This window comes from Grammomys surdaster, unplaced genomic scaffold (assembly GCF_004785775.1).
Source record: "Grammomys surdaster isolate TR1022 unplaced genomic scaffold, NIH_TR_1.0 125950, whole genome shotgun sequence".
Lineage (NCBI taxonomy): Eukaryota > Metazoa > Chordata > Mammalia > Rodentia > Muridae > Grammomys > Grammomys surdaster.
In genome coordinates this window covers 4,583,651-4,600,259 of record NW_021620771.1, presented here as the reverse complement: position 1 = coordinate 4,600,259, position 16,609 = coordinate 4,583,651, and the positions used below count along the sequence as shown (strand labels likewise).

At 46.5% G+C, this 16,609-nt stretch overlaps 1 protein-coding gene across 3 annotated transcripts in view; it reads left to right on the top strand.

The window, feature by feature from the left end:
- Positions 1–16,609, top strand: part of Atg7 (autophagy related 7) — a 211,837-nt gene that overhangs the window by 141,099 nt on the left and 54,129 nt on the right. The window lies entirely within an intron of this gene.

The following is a 16,609-nucleotide window of genomic DNA, read 5'->3' as shown; positions in this document are numbered from 1 at the left end:
TCAATAAAAGCACCTCAGCAAGACTGCTCCGGGTTCAGTCCTCTGAGGCTGCCCCACCTTGCTGCTAGCAAAGCCTTATTACATCCTTGAGTGTCTCTTTTTTCAGTCATCCACGTAACTTAGAATACTAATGATACACTGTTTATCTGGGATCGCAATTTTTGATTCATTGAAAATGTGCATCTTCAACTTCCTCAGATCATGGCAGTCTGCTTTCCAGCAGCATTTGGGCCAGTTTAAGCTTCTGTAACTCCATGTCCTTGCCACATTCTTGGCACATCATATTTTGAAATTGTCCCCAATCTGTTAGACTTGCAACATTATCACATTAGAATTTTGATTCCCACTGTCCTGATTACCAATATGGTTAACCACTTTCATTTGTGATTGTTTGGATTCCTCTCTCCAATGGCTTGTCCATTATTTCAACTCTGAAGTCTCTGGCATGTTCTACTGTGTTAAGAGGAAAGCACAGTAGCATAGCTTAGTTATTCACTTGGAAAATATGATGGGGCTGCTGACTGAATTCTAATCCCAGATAAGCGGTGTGCCTTGGTCAGAGTCCTCAGTTCTCTCTATCTGTGCGCCCATCAGAACTGTCAGAGGGGAAACGTATAATGCTCAGAGTGCTCCTGCACCACTTGCTTCAGAAAGATCAGAGATGAATTTCTCTCAATCAGTGTCCCACACTCTGATGATGAGACAGCGACTGTTTGTCACCCAGGCTGGATAGTTTTGATTGTCCTCCTCATCCACACCCTGAATCAAGATTAACTTCTCTGTGGAACTCTCTGGTACTCTCATGATGAAAGAGGAACAAGGAGGAACCCCTTCACTATGTCGATAGAGAACACCAGTGCCAGCATTCTAATCACTGCTTCATAGCTGGCCAATACCCATCCAAGTGCACCAGGAAGCCATGAATGAGCCTTGAAAGGAATGGCCTTATACTCCACCCTAGATTCATTCATGAATGACTGACATTTGACTTCCTCTTATAAGATTCTGTAAGACTAGTTGATCAGTGATAGGTAATTTTTCTTCTGGTTGAAAATAGCCAGATTAGATTTTGTTAGAGGCAGGTTTATCAGGAAGCTGCTCTTGGGTGAGTTTACTGGCCCCAAGGACTCAGGCCAAGGAAGTCACCATGGAGGATGGGGAGAAAGAGAAAAAGAGTATATGCACAAAGAGAGGAGGGGGGGAGGGAGAGAGAAAGAGAGAGAAAGAAAGAAAAAGAAAGAGAGAGAAGGAAGAGGAAGAAGAGGAAGAGGAGGAAGAAGAGAAGAAAAAGGAGGAGGAGGAAGAGGAGGAGGAGGAGGAGGAGGAGGAGGAGGAGGAGGAGGAGGAGGAAAGAGTGAGGAGCACCTGGGCTGGAAAGTTCAAGGTTGCGGGCAGGCTATGCCAGGTAGGGACTGAGGGATGCTGGGAAAACCTAAAGGCCAGGTCTGCTTTGGTTGAAGTCAAACAATCAGGCAGCTACTCAGTCCTCAGCATATACCATGGTCTAGATGAACTGTCTGTGCTGGATGGATTGGCAAAGAGCATGACCATCGTGGCTGGGGCCTTGTAGGGCTGGGGAGGTTATTCGGGTGGGAACTATGGGAAAGCAGTACGATGTTCCATAGTCACAATAGAGTAATAGAGAGCTCCAGACTCTATTGCTGCATCCACCCAGCAAGGCATGAGGACAACAGCACTTGTATTAACCATGGAGTTCTTCCAGATGGTTCTGATGGCTGAGGACGTTCCCATGTCCTGAGCCCATGCCATGCTGAGTGAGATTTCTGCGTGGCCGTGGAGACTTCCTAGACTCCTCTCAGGACATCTTTTCCATCTGGTCTCTTTGGGGTGATGATTGCCCTCAACATTCACCAAATAAATTTGCTCTCTTTACACTTAATTTCACATGGAATCAGGCTGGAGGAGTTTAAACTGGGAGCATCTCATGTCAAGGCTGTCTTTGTCTTTATAGCTTATCTCTGATCTCTATTGCTGTTGATTTTTTTCTCTCTGTGACAGAGGGTTCTTCTTGTTTCCAGGTAGCAAGAAACATGGGTTTAGACAGTTCTAAATACTATTTATTTCTGCAGTAGTATCTTTGCCAATAGCTCTTTTAAAAAGCTATCATCAGCAAGGATTGAGTCACATGACTTCTCTGGACCTTGCAATGGCAGAGAAGGGTATAGCTAAGGTACTGCAGTGATTGTAATTGACAGCCTCTCTCATAAGTGCATGAATACATTGAGCAATGGGGAATTCCCCACAAGGGAGGGGCTGGGGTCAGTGCTAGCACCCACGCCAGAAGTCGGTCATGAGTCCATGTACTCTTAATTCGACTCCCACATCTGCCCCTGCTCCTTACTTTGTTAGAAACAATTGAAATTGAGGAGCTTGGTGCAAATCATGAAATTCCAGTCCCCAGGCTGCCACCAAGCTGGACTTTATGAGTTTATCCCCATCCTGCCATCTAACTACAGACACCAAAAACAAACTCTTCATTCAGCCAGTCTCTCAAGAATTTGCTGTGAGCCCCCTTAAGAACTTTACCTGGAGTTAGAGCACAGTGTGCCTTTCTATCTTCACAGTCCTGGAAGTATCGCTCTGGACTGAGGCCCTTGTACTGGTCTTGCCAGCATCATGGGCACGACCTCTTGGACAGCAAAGGGCCACACTCTGCCCTTGTGTTGCTCCACTGTAGACTTCAGAAAGGGAGTCAGAGGTCAGCATGTGGTCTCATCTCTGCTTGGATGGCCATGAGTGAGACCAATGTCTCTGCCTCCAGACCGGTGTGAAAAAATGTCATGAGTGACAAACTGGGCCTCACACAAGTGAACAATGTGGGGTTATGGGCCCCTGTGGAGCATTTGGTGCAGGAGGCAGCCAGAGAAGCTGTTGCTGCTGAACAAATTGTTACCAGATGTAGATTTCAGTAAACACCTCACTGTTCCCCTGCCTGAAGGTGCAGGAATTTCTTGAGGCCATGGAGCAATCTGTAAACCTGAGCCAGTTTCAATATGATGGAGCTTCAAGATGTCCCCTGTGCCTGCGTGACAAGGCCTAAAGATGCTCTGTGTGAAGGCACCCTTATAGACCCTGGGATGAGTGACCAGATACGGGGGGCAGTGGCCTTGAATGAGAAGGAGAGGTGCTGAGAGGGATGGGAGGGGATGCCATGTAGTCAGTTTTAATAGAACCCTGGCAACATTCATGAACCTTAGAAGGAAGTGATCCTGGGTTAGTGTTTCCTGCCTATTCTTTTGGTTATGGCTCTCCCACTAATCAAAAACAAGACCCTACAGAAGCACTGAATGGCTGGCCATGCTCCTGGATGCAGCCGCTATGTGGTTTGCACATCTCCTCTTCACAATCAGATGTTGCTTTGTGGAGGGAACAGAGCCCCATCTTTCCTCCATTACTACCCTCAGAGACTCCCAGCCCTCAGAACCTTGTGTAGTGGTCTTCAGGAAAGACACCTTAGCTTCTGAGACCCCATGTCCATTTTGCTGTGTCAAGAGCCTTGACAGGTTGCCCTGGGACGGCTGTGAACCCAGCAGCATGCACACTGCAGTTGGCTGTGCCTGGCTGTGACTCTAGGGAACTTGTGCACCAGGGTGAGTGGTCTGTCACTCATCTAGATGGTGATGCTGTAATGGCCAACCTGAGAGTTTGCCCTGTCCCATGTATTGAACTAGGTATGTATCTGAGTTGTCTCAGTCTTCACAGTTCATTACACAGATGAGAAACTTGAGATACAAAGTGGACACTTAAGTTACAATGTCAAAGAGCTGGTAAACGCCAGAGCCAAGAAATTTGGCTATAAAGCCCTTGTTCTTTCCCCCTTTGGATTGCCTCTCTTACATATTGGACAGGCCCGCCTTTCTGAATGGCAGGCCACAGTGTCTCACCTTTCCAAATCTCTCTTCTTTTTTTCATGGTTACTGTCATGTCCCATGATCCCTAGCTGTTCAGGTCAGAATTCAGTGTTTCTCTATATGAAGACTCCCACAAACCAAAATCACAAGAAAGTGAGGTGTGAACTAGACAGTAGGGTGGTCCTGCTGCTGCTTCACACACTATGATGAGACAGCTGGAAGTGTGAACTAGACAGTAGGGTGGTGCTCCCGCTGTTCCTTACACCATGATGAGACAGCTTGAGGTGTGAACTAGACAGTAGGGTGGTGCTCCCACTGTTCCTCACACCATGATGAGACAGCTGGAGGTGTGAACTAGACAGTAGGGTGGTGCTCCCACTGTTCCTCACACCATGATGAGACAGCTGGAGGTGTGAACTAGACAGTAGGGTGGGTGCTCCCACTGTTCCACACACACAGTGAGACAGCTGGTAATTGGAAGTTTCGCTGTTCACCTCATGGGGCTGCAGTAACTCATTTATATGGAGAGCTTGTCAGACCATCTTGTTTGTTTCTCAATGGTAATAGAGACCTCCCATTTTTAAAATTATTTTTATATATGTATGAGGTTTTGACTGTATATGTCTATGCACTACATGCCTGCCTGATACCCAAAGAGGCCAAAATTGGGCATCATATCCCCTGGAACTGGAGTTATATACATTGTGAGTCAATTTGTGGAGGCTAGGAATCAAAACTGGGTCCTCTCAAAGAGAAGCCAGTGTGTGTGTGTGTGTGTGTGCGTGTATTTTAATTACACTTACCAGAACCACACTGAAGGCAGACACATTAAACATGTACTCGCATGTAGGACAACTCAGAAAAGTACAGTGAATGGATGGCATCTACTGGATGATAAAAATGATACAAACACCACTTAGTTGTCATCAATAAGAAATTTACTTATTTTTTAAAAACTCAAATGCTGGCATTGTTCAGAAAATTTTAACAGGTTTTGCTATAAAGTTGAAATGTGTATACCAAAACATTTTAACTTGCATTAATGTTTTACACATCTTGTATTTATATTAAAATTTCACACACAATTAAAAATAGAAAAACTATTAATATCCAATTTCTCTCCACTATTTTTCCACTTGCAGTTATGTACTTAGGGACCTTTTGACCTCATGGCAAAAATATATAACATCTAGAACCATTAATAACAAAAAAAAGGAAAATAGTTTAATGGGTTGAAGGGGAGGAGCTTGCCAATCAAAAGTGGAGGTCTGATAGCGTCAGATTTCACAGAGTGCCAGAGTACCAAAGGTTTCTTCACTCCTGCAGTAAAAGGCACACTCTTGTGAGTGGCTTTTATAGCCAGTTGTTTTCTGAGTGCTTTATCACTGGTGGATTTATGGGTAGTATGCTTCCTTGGGTGAAATCTGTCAGCTGATAAGTCAACAAGCTCCATCGGGGCACAAGCTGACCTTCTCATCCATTACTGGGACTGACCTAGCTTCTCCAACACCAGTCCCAACATCTTGATAATTAGCCAGATGTTCTAGGTTGATTTAAATCTGCCTTCTGTCCTTTCTTACCCAGTGTCCAGCAACATGTCAAGTGTTATCCTGGGTCGCACTGATCAAATATCCAAGGAGGACATGCCAAAGTGTTTCTGGCACTGAAAATAAGGTCAGGCTTGGGCAATAGAATCAGTGAGAACTGAGACACCCAGAAGCGTGTGAGCTGACTGAATTATCTACTGAGAGACAATGTAGAGATACCAATTGCAGAGACTTGAGAGTTTCCAACTTTGGTCAAAGTGACAAAGGGACATTCAGTCTTAATAGAGAAAGTCAGAGCCTATGTAACTCCTGAAGGTATGTAGAGCATGGGAAGAGGGAGCTCACTGAGCGAAAGTGTGGAGTCTCTGGGCTGAGATGCCTCAGTGATTTAAGAGCACTGACTGAAATGGTGTGTGCAGCCACCCATGCACAGCCGGAGAAGAGGAGCAAGTGAGGAGGTGGCCATACCATGGCTAATGGCACCTCACATGGGTGGATTTATGACCTGTGTATGTTAAAAATGAGAGAATGAAACCCGTAGGAAAGCTCACTGAACACTTAGCCACGGCAGGATTAATCTGCAAAGCAGGTTCCCATGCTAAGCTAAATTTGCAGTCTTATGCCTTGTGTCCCCTTCACTCCCAATTATCCCTGTCCAGATGGGGACTAGTTAACACGGCTTACTTACATAGGCCGTCCTCAAAGCCTCACTAAGACCATAAATCTGAGACCTCCTGACTCCAGCTTACAGATGTAAGTAGATCAGCATTTGGGGTGGGGGGCCCCCGAGGCGAGAGGTTTGGGTGTTGAAATTGGTTCTCTTTAACATTCCTTAACGCAGAGCAGTGTCTGCATGGTACCAACAATGATATCTAGTTGGCCAGTATTTATCATTGCTGTGAACCCAAGCCAGGACCAGCCTTTATCTGCAGGCAGTGTATACATGTGGCCACAGCGGGCCTAGGGACAATCCACTGGGGACCAGGCTGTGTTACTACTGATTATACTATATGTTAAAACCCCCAAAGGATGGAAGAGACCATTAATCCCCTGTTCTAGCAAACATGGGTATCTACAGTTATGCCAAGCATGCTCAGAGGTGCTACCCTGAAGCCGGAAGCCCCCCCCCCCCCCCGCCGCCACTATGAAAAGAGGGTGTGGTCAGCTTTGAGCTAAAATGGCCAAGAATTTTCTAGATACCCAAAAAGAGGACAGGCAGGAGCATAAGCCTTCTCCCCATGTGGTCCAGCACTGAGTGTTCTTAAGCGTGGAAAAGCCTGTCCACATCTTTGTTAATACTTTTTCCACCTAGGAAGAAGCCAAGATGTTTCGGAGTCATTCTGAATAACCCAGAGCTGTCTTTGAGAAAGATAATTCCAGAAAATTCAAAGGGTTAAAAGACAATCAATAACAGGAATATGTCCCAGCCCCTCTGCTGTCCCTTTTTGCCAACAATAGCAGAACCTTAGCATGGAGAGAGAGAGAGAGAGAGGAAGAGAGAGAGAGAGAGAGAGAGAGAGAGAGAGAGAGAGAGAGAGAGAGAGAGAGAGAGAGAGAGAGAGAATGAATATGAGAGAAAATGTACATAGTGCTGCCTCTGGGTAGAGAAGTAGGCCGGGGGGTGGGGGGCATCTGTTTAGGAGACCTTAAAGTATTGCAGCTGCTGTGGTCAATTTTTCTCATTTCAGTGATGTTCCAAATCCTTTGTCTTCTCTGTGGGGTGAATTCATTTAGCTCTTTCATGAGTCATCATGCCCGCAGACCATCTCTCTGGAGGAACCCTCAGGAAAATACACACTTCACATTGCATTGTATGAGTTGGCAGTGGTGTGTATGCCTCCCCAGGGTGGCCTGGAATCAGCTTGCTGTATCCACATGTCAGGGCGCTCAAGGTCCAAGCTCACTTTTGGTGACAGGAGAGTTCCAAGAGAGGGCAGCTGGAGTCTGAAGTGGAGGCAGACCTATAGCAGAGTCCAAGGACCAAGTCTGCCCAGTTTGTTTCTTAACTCTAATCTGAGCTGGATCTGGAACAGGCCTGCATGAGGCAGATCAGTGGGACACAAGTGTGCATGAGTTACTTGAGTGACATATGCATGGGACCCTCACAACAGAGAAAAGAACCAAGCAAATGCCGGAAGCTGAGTAAGGACGCAACTGTGACAGTGTGGCAGAGCGTCCAAGTCCAGGGCCACATCTCAAGATCCTGTGTCAAAAGAAAGGAAGAGGAGCTGGAAGGATGGTTAAGAGCACTGGCTACTTTCCAAAGGACTCAGTTTCAGTTCCCAGCATCCTCGTGGTGGGTTACAAACCACCTGTAATCCTGGGTCCAGGGGATCTGAGTACTTTTCCCTACAAGCACCTGTATGCATGTGTTTGCTTGTGCATATACTCATAGACACATAAATAAAAACCAAGTCCTTCTGGGCATGATGATATACACCTTTGATTCCAACACTCAGGAGGCAGAGGTGGGTATTTCTTGGTGAATTTGAGACTAGCTTGGTCTACATAGCAAGTTCCAGACCAACCAGGGCTATGTAATGAAACGCTAGCTCAAAATTTAATAAATAAGTAAGTAAATAGCTTTTAAAAGAGAAGGGAGGGAGAGAGAAAGCTTTTAGACCTTTTGAAAAGAAACAGTAAGTTTTTGGAAGAGGGACATGGCCAGGCTAGGGCAGCAGGAGACAAACATTATCCACGTGTTACTCAGGATGCTGACTTATGCAGGTCTATCCAGAATGGATGGCAGTTCCTGATAATGAAGGTTGATTTCCTTGTGTTGGCACAGGGATAGCATCTTCCTCACAAGAATTTTATGGCTTGCTACACATAAGGAAAGGGGCACTGAGGTCACCGTCTCTGTAGCTGCCGCTCTAGGACACCTTCTGCCAGAAACCATCTGTTTGCCACTGTTTGTTGGGGCCACATGTCCTTCACCCCTTCACTGAAGTTGCCCGACAGCTGGCCGTGGTCAGCTGACCCCTCCATCTGGAATGCTTCTAAGTTTCACCAATGTAACCTCTCTACCCAGGGCTTATGGGAAATGGGCAGGAGAAAGTAGCCTGTGTTAGAGGAGGTTGGCGTGGGTAAATGTCAGTATGCTGACAGTGAAGTGAGCTTTGCCATCCATGGAACAGCCTCTTAACTGTTACTCTGACTCAGATGACCAGCCATCTTATTCAGGTTTCCCTGCAATGGCACCGAGTTCTTGAGGACAGAGGCAATGGGTTCTGTCCTAGCAGTGAAAAAAGCAAAAACCAACCCAAACAAGCAAAACCCTACAACTTTGCTATCAAATGGCTACCCATTGATTTCCCCATAGACATTTGCTCTTTTTCAAACAAGCACTCTAAATTTACCCCAAGAGACCACCTCACCCACAACCTCATTCCTCTCTCTTGTGATTTTCTGGTGGTGTCACCCCACCCTTCACTCAAGGAAAGTTTGAATCTGGCACTGAAGCCCAAGGTATACACCACATTGTGTGAGGGCTGCAGCGCTGACTATCAATCAGACTTAGGGCATCAGCCATGCCAGGCAAGCACCTTACCACTGGGCTCTGGAGCCAGCTCTCAACAGTGACGCCTGAGTCAGGGTAGCCTTGTGCTGACTGAGTGTGGAACCCACTCAGGAACGTGGGTCCCAGCTTGGGTGAGACTGAAAGCACAGACATAGACTCCTGCTCTTCCTGCCTGGCCTTCTGCACTCATAAGCCCACAAGAAGCTTTGTGTGACTCAGGGAACTATAAGCAGTGACTCTTTCTGAGGCCGTCATTCACACCTGCCGGCCCTGTGGCACAGCACCTGGCCTGAAGAAGCTCCGTGTAGTTAGCAGAGAACATTCTCACTGAGTTGGACAAATGTGTCACACACACACACACACCATACACCTTGAAATACTGAGTAGATCTTCGGAGTCTTTTTTCAAGCCCAGATGCTTTACCATCATTGAGCTTCTAAAGGATTGTCATTTTCACTTGGGGGGAGGGGTAATCATCTTAACTACGATATAAAACACACACGTTATGAATTTTTCTTTAAAAAGTACATTCTTGGGGCCTGGGTATGTAGCTCAGTTGGTAGAGTGTTTGCCTAGAATGCATTTGGTCCTGAGTTTGACCACTAGTACCTCATAAAATCAGTGGGTGGTGCTCACCTATAATCCCAGTACTCAGGAAATGGAGGCAGGGGTATTGTGAGTTCACGTTTATATTTTGTCTGAGATAAGTGAGTTCATCTCAAAAAGTAAAGTGGTTTAATCTGACAATTTAAAATATAATCACTAAGTTGTGCTCACTACCACTGTTTGTTTAGAGCATTTCATTGTCTTTATTGTCCCCCAAAAACACAGCCTGCAGCAGATCACCTTCAGTTGCCCTGCACCGTGTCCCCAGTCAGGCAGAGCAGTTTCTCATTGCACTGAGAAACCAGTAACTGCTTTCTGTCTGTCTCTGTGCGTTCTCCCATCTGGACATTTCATAGACATGGTACCCCACAGAATGTGGTCTTTTCTGGCTTCTGTCTTTTGGCATAAGGTTTTCAAAGCCCATCCTCCCTGGAGCATGTATTAGAACTCAGTTCTTTTTTTCCTGCCAAACACTATCCATTGTGTGGACAGAGCACGTTGCTTCCCTTTTCATCCAGTGGTGGGCATGTGGGTTGTCGCCCTTTCGAGTCACGGGAACAATGCTGCTATGCATACTCATGGGCCGATGTTGTTGCAATGTCAGTTTTCAGTTGTTAGGGGTGTCCACCTGGAAGTGCGATTGCTGAGTCACGTGATGACTCTCCTTAGTAATAATCCTTATAAATGTGCCATATTTGTGTGTCTGTAGGCGTAGAGTATGTTGACACAGGTCAGCGGCTCTTATTTCTTTTTAGACAGGCTCTCTCACTGAACTTAGAGCTGCTGTGTTTGGCCAGCAAGCCCCTCAGGGTCCTCCTGCTTCCACTTAGCACTGTGCTTATAGCTATGCACCGCTCAAAGCATCTTCTGTTCATCTGTGTTCTTCGTAAACACGTTGGGCCTCCTGGAGGTTCAACTGAATGTTACCAACTACATGAACTTGGACAAGCTAGCACAAATGCTGTGACGAGTGTCCAGCACCTGCTGGTCTGCACTGTAGCATGGTGAGCAGGGAGGAATGTGGGTGTGTGTCGGACCATAAGGAAGGGGCAGCTTCTTCCACAGTCTCCTTCCTGCACATACTAAGTGGTACTGTCACCTAAGGACAGATGCTGAAGGAAAACAGGCTAGGCAAAAAGGGCCATGGGGTCTGTGCTTCTATAGACAGTAGTTACAGATGCCATAAAACCATTGAGAGGAAGTGGGGCCAGCCTGGTTTTTTTCTCCCTCAACAAGACTCTAATGAGCCAGCTTCATGCATGTCAAGGAGATGGCGGCCTAGTAAAATGGAGGTTGGCAGCTGTCTTGGGATCTACTCAGATGCCAGGCCAAAGTGTTACATTTCAAAATCTTCCCAGCAGAAAGGGCCATCCCAGCCAGCATTGATGGTAAATGGTTCTTTCTCAGATAATGAGGCCCAGGACATAGCAGGAAGCTGCTTTGAAGTCAGGAGTGACTCCAGCTTTTGATTCTCCGGCAACAGATGGCAGTTGTGAGTGGTGACAGACCCCAGATAGAGAGGCCCATGGCCAGCTCAAAGGGCAGTGTAGGAGAAGAACTGTTCTTCAGGGAGTTGGGTTACCTTAAATGATATCAACGAATTTACATTCTTCTCTTCTTGATGAGAAAAATCATTTGAGAACCATTAGAACTTCAGCCAGGCACAACAGTACAAACCTCTAGTCCCAGCTACTGAGGATGCTGAGGCAAGGGAATCATTTAAGCCTAGAGGTTTAGGCCCAGCCTGGGCCATAGAGTGAGACTCCATCTCAAAGCAAACAAAAAATGAAGTTCCAATTGCACAGGACATAGAAGGCCCCAGATAACTGCCAGTCTGGAGAGGGCAGGAGATTGTAGTGTGCCAGTTAATCGCTCCTGGCTGCATGGTGGCTTGCTTTGGGGTGAATTTTTGAGACTAAAAAACCAGGAAGGAGGTCATATGAGTTACCTGTGCCAGTGAAAACACCAAGGTGAACGTTTGCGCAGCAGTCAAGCATTTGTGTTGACGCCTCCCTAGACCTTCAGTCCTTTGAAGGTCATAAGACTGAGTCTTAGGTGACATGTGTCCGAGTCTTTGCCCATGATAGCTGGATGGATAACTGGACAGATGATCTTTTCTGGAACAGGCCTGTAATTCTGAGTGATCCAGCGCATCTTAATAAAAGGGACCTGTGGCAGAAACATGTCGTGGAGAACTTGGATTTCTGTAAATCTGCAGCCTCTTTTTCAAAACAGCTCTTCATTTTGAAGACTTACACACACACACACATACACACACACATTTAAGCACATGCACTCACACACTTCAAGAGTTTCTAAGTTAATTTGGCTACTCAAAACTAATGTCCTGATTTTGTACTCGATGGGACTAAAGTGGATTCTTGAACTTCAAAAAGAGTCTGGGCCTGGACGTCAGAGCTGGGTTTTACTGCCAGCCCGATTGCTGTTCATACACTTGCCTAGGCCGTTCTCCACTTTCCTCCATAAGGTCAGAATGAAACCAAAACAGGTTTTGGCTCCTGTGAGACCTGGGGTGGATGAGGAAGAAGCAACCTGGATACTGCCCTGTGTCTAGCCTATCACGTCTCAAATTTAACCCTTAATTTCTAAGTAGAGCATGATTCGTGTGTGTGTGTGTGTGTGTGTGTGTGTGTGTGTTTAGCAAAGATTCTTATGGTCTCTTTTGCTGTCTCTGGGGATCATTCCTTGAGACTTGCTCTGTATTTGTACAGTATGTGTCATGAATAAAAGGTAGAAGACGTTTAAGTTATAGGTTTCTAAGTACAATGTGCACTGTAACTCTGTAACCCCTCAGGCAAATCCCAGCCAAAACCCAGAGGCCACACTGCTGTCTGTCTGATAACAGACAGAGTGATTGCTCTGACATTCAGTCACCCCACCTGGCCTCTGCTAACAGCCTTTTATCAGGACAATCCTCAGTCAGTAAGCAAACCATCCAATTGCAAATGAGACTGCCACCCTACCCAGACACCTTGTGGCTGGTGATGGCTGTTGAATGAGTCCTTTGGGGCATTTTAGCCAAGGCACAGGGAGCTCAGTGGTCCTCTTATTCACCCCTTTACATTGAGTGACTTTGGAAAACTCCAGCCATGAGGCCTTCCTAAGCCATGAGCACTGTGGTGTAACCAGAACCATGATGAAAGTGCTTAGCCCCACTCCTTCACTGAGACATGAATGGTCCCTTTGTCCTACACATCCATGGTGTATATGCTACCCACCCCTCAGTCATTTAGCACCCAGCTCCCTTGTCACACTGCCTGTCACAGTATCAGGGTGCTCGTGGTTTTAAATGGCCCCAACCTGCCAGGTTGATGAGGCTGGCAGTTTTGTCTCACTCCTTTGTTAAGATTGTCTGATTGGCTTTCATTTACTCTAATCTCCCCGTTGCTGTGTCTGACTTACGAAGTGACCCTTATCATATGTGTTGGCATGTAGAAGAAGCCAGCATTGGCAGTGTTCCACACTCTGGTTTCAGATGTCCATGGAGTCTTGAAGTATCCCCCCCCCCATAAGGAGGGGCCGTTGGAGTGTCTGGTGCTCGTTTCCCAGGTGCTCTGCTTACCACTTTGTGAATGTTAAGATTTACAGGCTTTCAACTGGCTCCTGACTTAGGAACAGTGCAGGGGTTGGGGAGGGTGGAGGATCTCACTCCCTACACCATACTACCTCTTACCTGTGGGAAATTAATTCAGAAACTAGCTCACTGCTATCTTACAGCATCCAGCCCTGAGCTACTTCAGGACAAAATCTTTCATTTATAGCCACAGTAATCGTATGATATGCAAGTGGCCATAGTACCCATATCCTCAGCAGATGAGCTATGTGCTTGCTGTGTTGATGGTTTTTCTGATGTTGTGAAAAAGGGTATCTTGAATTTGGAGGAACAGGAGGAGCTCTGAGCATCCTTTTTCATAGTTCAGTGGTTGCTTGAAGATCATCACGCCACCTTGTGTCCCTTGTGCCCTGATGTCTCTGGGCTGCACAGCTCAGTCAGTTTGTCTCATTTGCCATCTTGCAGGTGACACTTCTGCTGCCAAAATACTTTGCTGTAAGATGCACATCAAGGCCGTACATTGATATCTGCCAGGAGACATAGAGCACCAAAGCCTGCTTTAACCAGCCACGGCCTTGTGCAGAGCAGGGCTTTCTACTAAACTGATGACTTCTGAGATAATTTCGTCTTTGGTGACATTCATTAATGAGAAAAGCAGAATGTAGTGAGTCACAGAATTTCTTCAGTCATTGAAAAAGAAAAGAAAAAGAAGTTGCTCCCCATTGCAAGTGGTGGCAGGGATATGTGTGCATGTATGTGTGTTCAGTGTGCATGTGGACAGAGGAAGACGTTTGGTACCCTCCTTCTCCACTGTATTCTCTATGACTCTCACAGAACCTAGATGGAGGCTGGCAGCCAGCAAATCCAGAGATCCTCCTGTCTCTTCCACACCTGCTCCGTCCCAGTGTACACAATCACACCCAGACTTTCTCATGGGTACTGGGGGTTCAAGCCCAGGTCCTTATGCTTACACTGTGGCACTTTCACCCACAAGTCCCTTTTTGGAAGGTTCCAAAATCCCATTCATGCCCCTTGGAACACAAAAGGAATCTCATAACTGCCTTTGGGAACCACACAGGTCAATTCACAGGGAGGTGGCCTAACTTTTTATGTCAGCCTGTGGGGTGTGCTTTGGCCATCACCCTGCATACTCTATCCTGGTTTTCCTGAGACCATCCTATCTGAAGCACAAACAGTGCCTCCATTAGTGGGTCATGCTTCTAAGCCTGCTGCACTTTGAACTGTAAAATCTTGAGGGAAGATGAGGGCTGGGGCTGGGCTGTGGAAGGCTGGGATAAAGGACCAGAATAGGTGGACAGATACAATGATGAGGGCGGGGTGGGGCGGGGTGAGGCGGTGAAAAATGCAAGAGATGAGCCTCTCTGGGGTCCCTGTCCCTTCTGGAATGCCAGATGCTTCTCTATGGTGATCTGACATTGGCCTCTGTGCTATACACTTGCTTGCTCAGAGCTTCAGACGGTGTTTGGGCATTTCTCTACCCTGGATGATGAGCTTTCATGGCTTCCTGTCTCCACCTTGGCTCATCTTTTTCTGCATGTATACAAGGTTGCTTTCAGCTCTCCTTCTGGTGCCATTTCTAAATTATTCCCAGGTTGCTCATTTCAAGAGATGCAAAGCCACCTTGAGTTGTCACTGGCAAACGCAGACAGCATACACCTCAAATTCCTCATGCTCACAGTAGGAAAGCTGAGCTCAGGAGAACAGGGATGGCATCTTTCCCTGCAGACTAGCCTCCTAAGAGGCAGGGGCATGGCTGCCTGAAACAGTAGAGCATTCAGTGTCCAAGGAGGAATGGTCCACTTCTTCTCAAACCCCACACCCCAGGATGAGGCCTGTGACTTGGTGTGGCTAAAGTTAAGAAAAGACAGATTCCCAAATACAGATCTGTGGCTACCAGAGAGCTCATCAGTAGAGCAATCACTGTGATTTAAAAAGTGTCAAGACCAAGCTGAAAAACAAATACTAGTCTATGTTTGCACTGTGTGTATAGTCAGTAAATCTTCCTCCCTTATCCAGCCCTCTTGGTGATCTAGGCTATGGTTGCCTAAATATGACCCACTCTCATGGGTCCCAGTGCCCAAGGAATACTGGGTGCTCTCTGCCCGTGGATACGTTTCTAGAATACCTCCCATTTCTGTGGCCACCAGCCGAGGCAGATACTTTCTAAGAGTCCTTCAGGTTTCCTGCCAAATCTGGGAATGTCAGATGGGCTTGTCATTATACAGTGTAACTAAGTACCCTAATGAATGCTGGAAGTCATTTTTATGAAACCCAAATTGAGTTTGGAAAGATTGATAGCAGTGAGTGTCTAGAATCGATGCTGTCTGCAGTGGGAGCAAGGTTACTACAGGGAAGGTTCTAGAACTTCCTCCCTACACTCAAGTTTTACTCTATGAGGGCTTGAGTAATGGCACAGTGGGTAAAGCGTTGTTGCACAAGCATGAGGACCTAAGTTCAGATGTCTGGCACCCATGCAAAAGCCCACTGTGTGCTGGGTGTGGAGGGAGTGCATGCGTCTGTGCATGTGTGTGCGTCTGTCTGTCTGTTTGTCCATCTCTGGTGCTGGGAGGCAGAGACAGGAAGATTCTATGGGTCTTGCTGGCCAGCCAGGCTAACCAAAACAATAAGCTTATGGTTCAACAAGAGACCCTGCCTCAAAATATAAGGTGGTTGGTTGGTGGTACACACCTTAATCCTAGAACTTGGGAGACAGAATCAGGCAAGATCTCTGTGAGTATGAGGCCACTCTGATTTATAAAGCAAGTCCCAGGCCAACCAGGGCTACACAGTAAGACCCTGAAAAACCTCAGAATTAGCCTCTGGCTTCCACATGTGTATATACAGGCAAGTGTACAGACATACAAAGTACACAGGATTCTAACTACAAAACCTACTGCCTACACAACCTGGGGATGGCTGCAGATCCTCAGAGACAGCCCCTTTTCTATGAAATGGAGGTGACAGCATGGTCAAGGTACTGTGAGGACTGAGTAAAATAGGGTAGATTAAGCCTCTACCTCAGTTCCTGGCTCAGCAAGCAATTAGCAAGGTGATATCTGTCATCACCGCCATCACAAACAGTCACGACTTACATCATGGCACGTATGTATTCATCACTGCCACCATGGACAGTCACCTCTTACAGCATGGCACGTGTGTATACTGCTGCACTTGTCCTAGATGAGGTTGTTACTTCTGTCATAGTTCAATTATCGTTTCTTTTAATGACAATTTAGAGGGAGTGGTTAAAGATACTAGATGATATTTTTGTTTATCAAGTCAACCTCTGAAGTTGGGCATGGTGGTGCACACCTATAACCCCAGCACTTGGAGGCAGAGGCAGGAGGATCACCAGTTTGAGGTCAGCCTGGGGAGCACAGTAAGATCCTGTCTCATGAAATAAAACCTCTGGAAATTAAATTCTCTCTCTCTCTCTCTCTCTCTCTCTCTCTCTCTCTCTCTCTCTCTC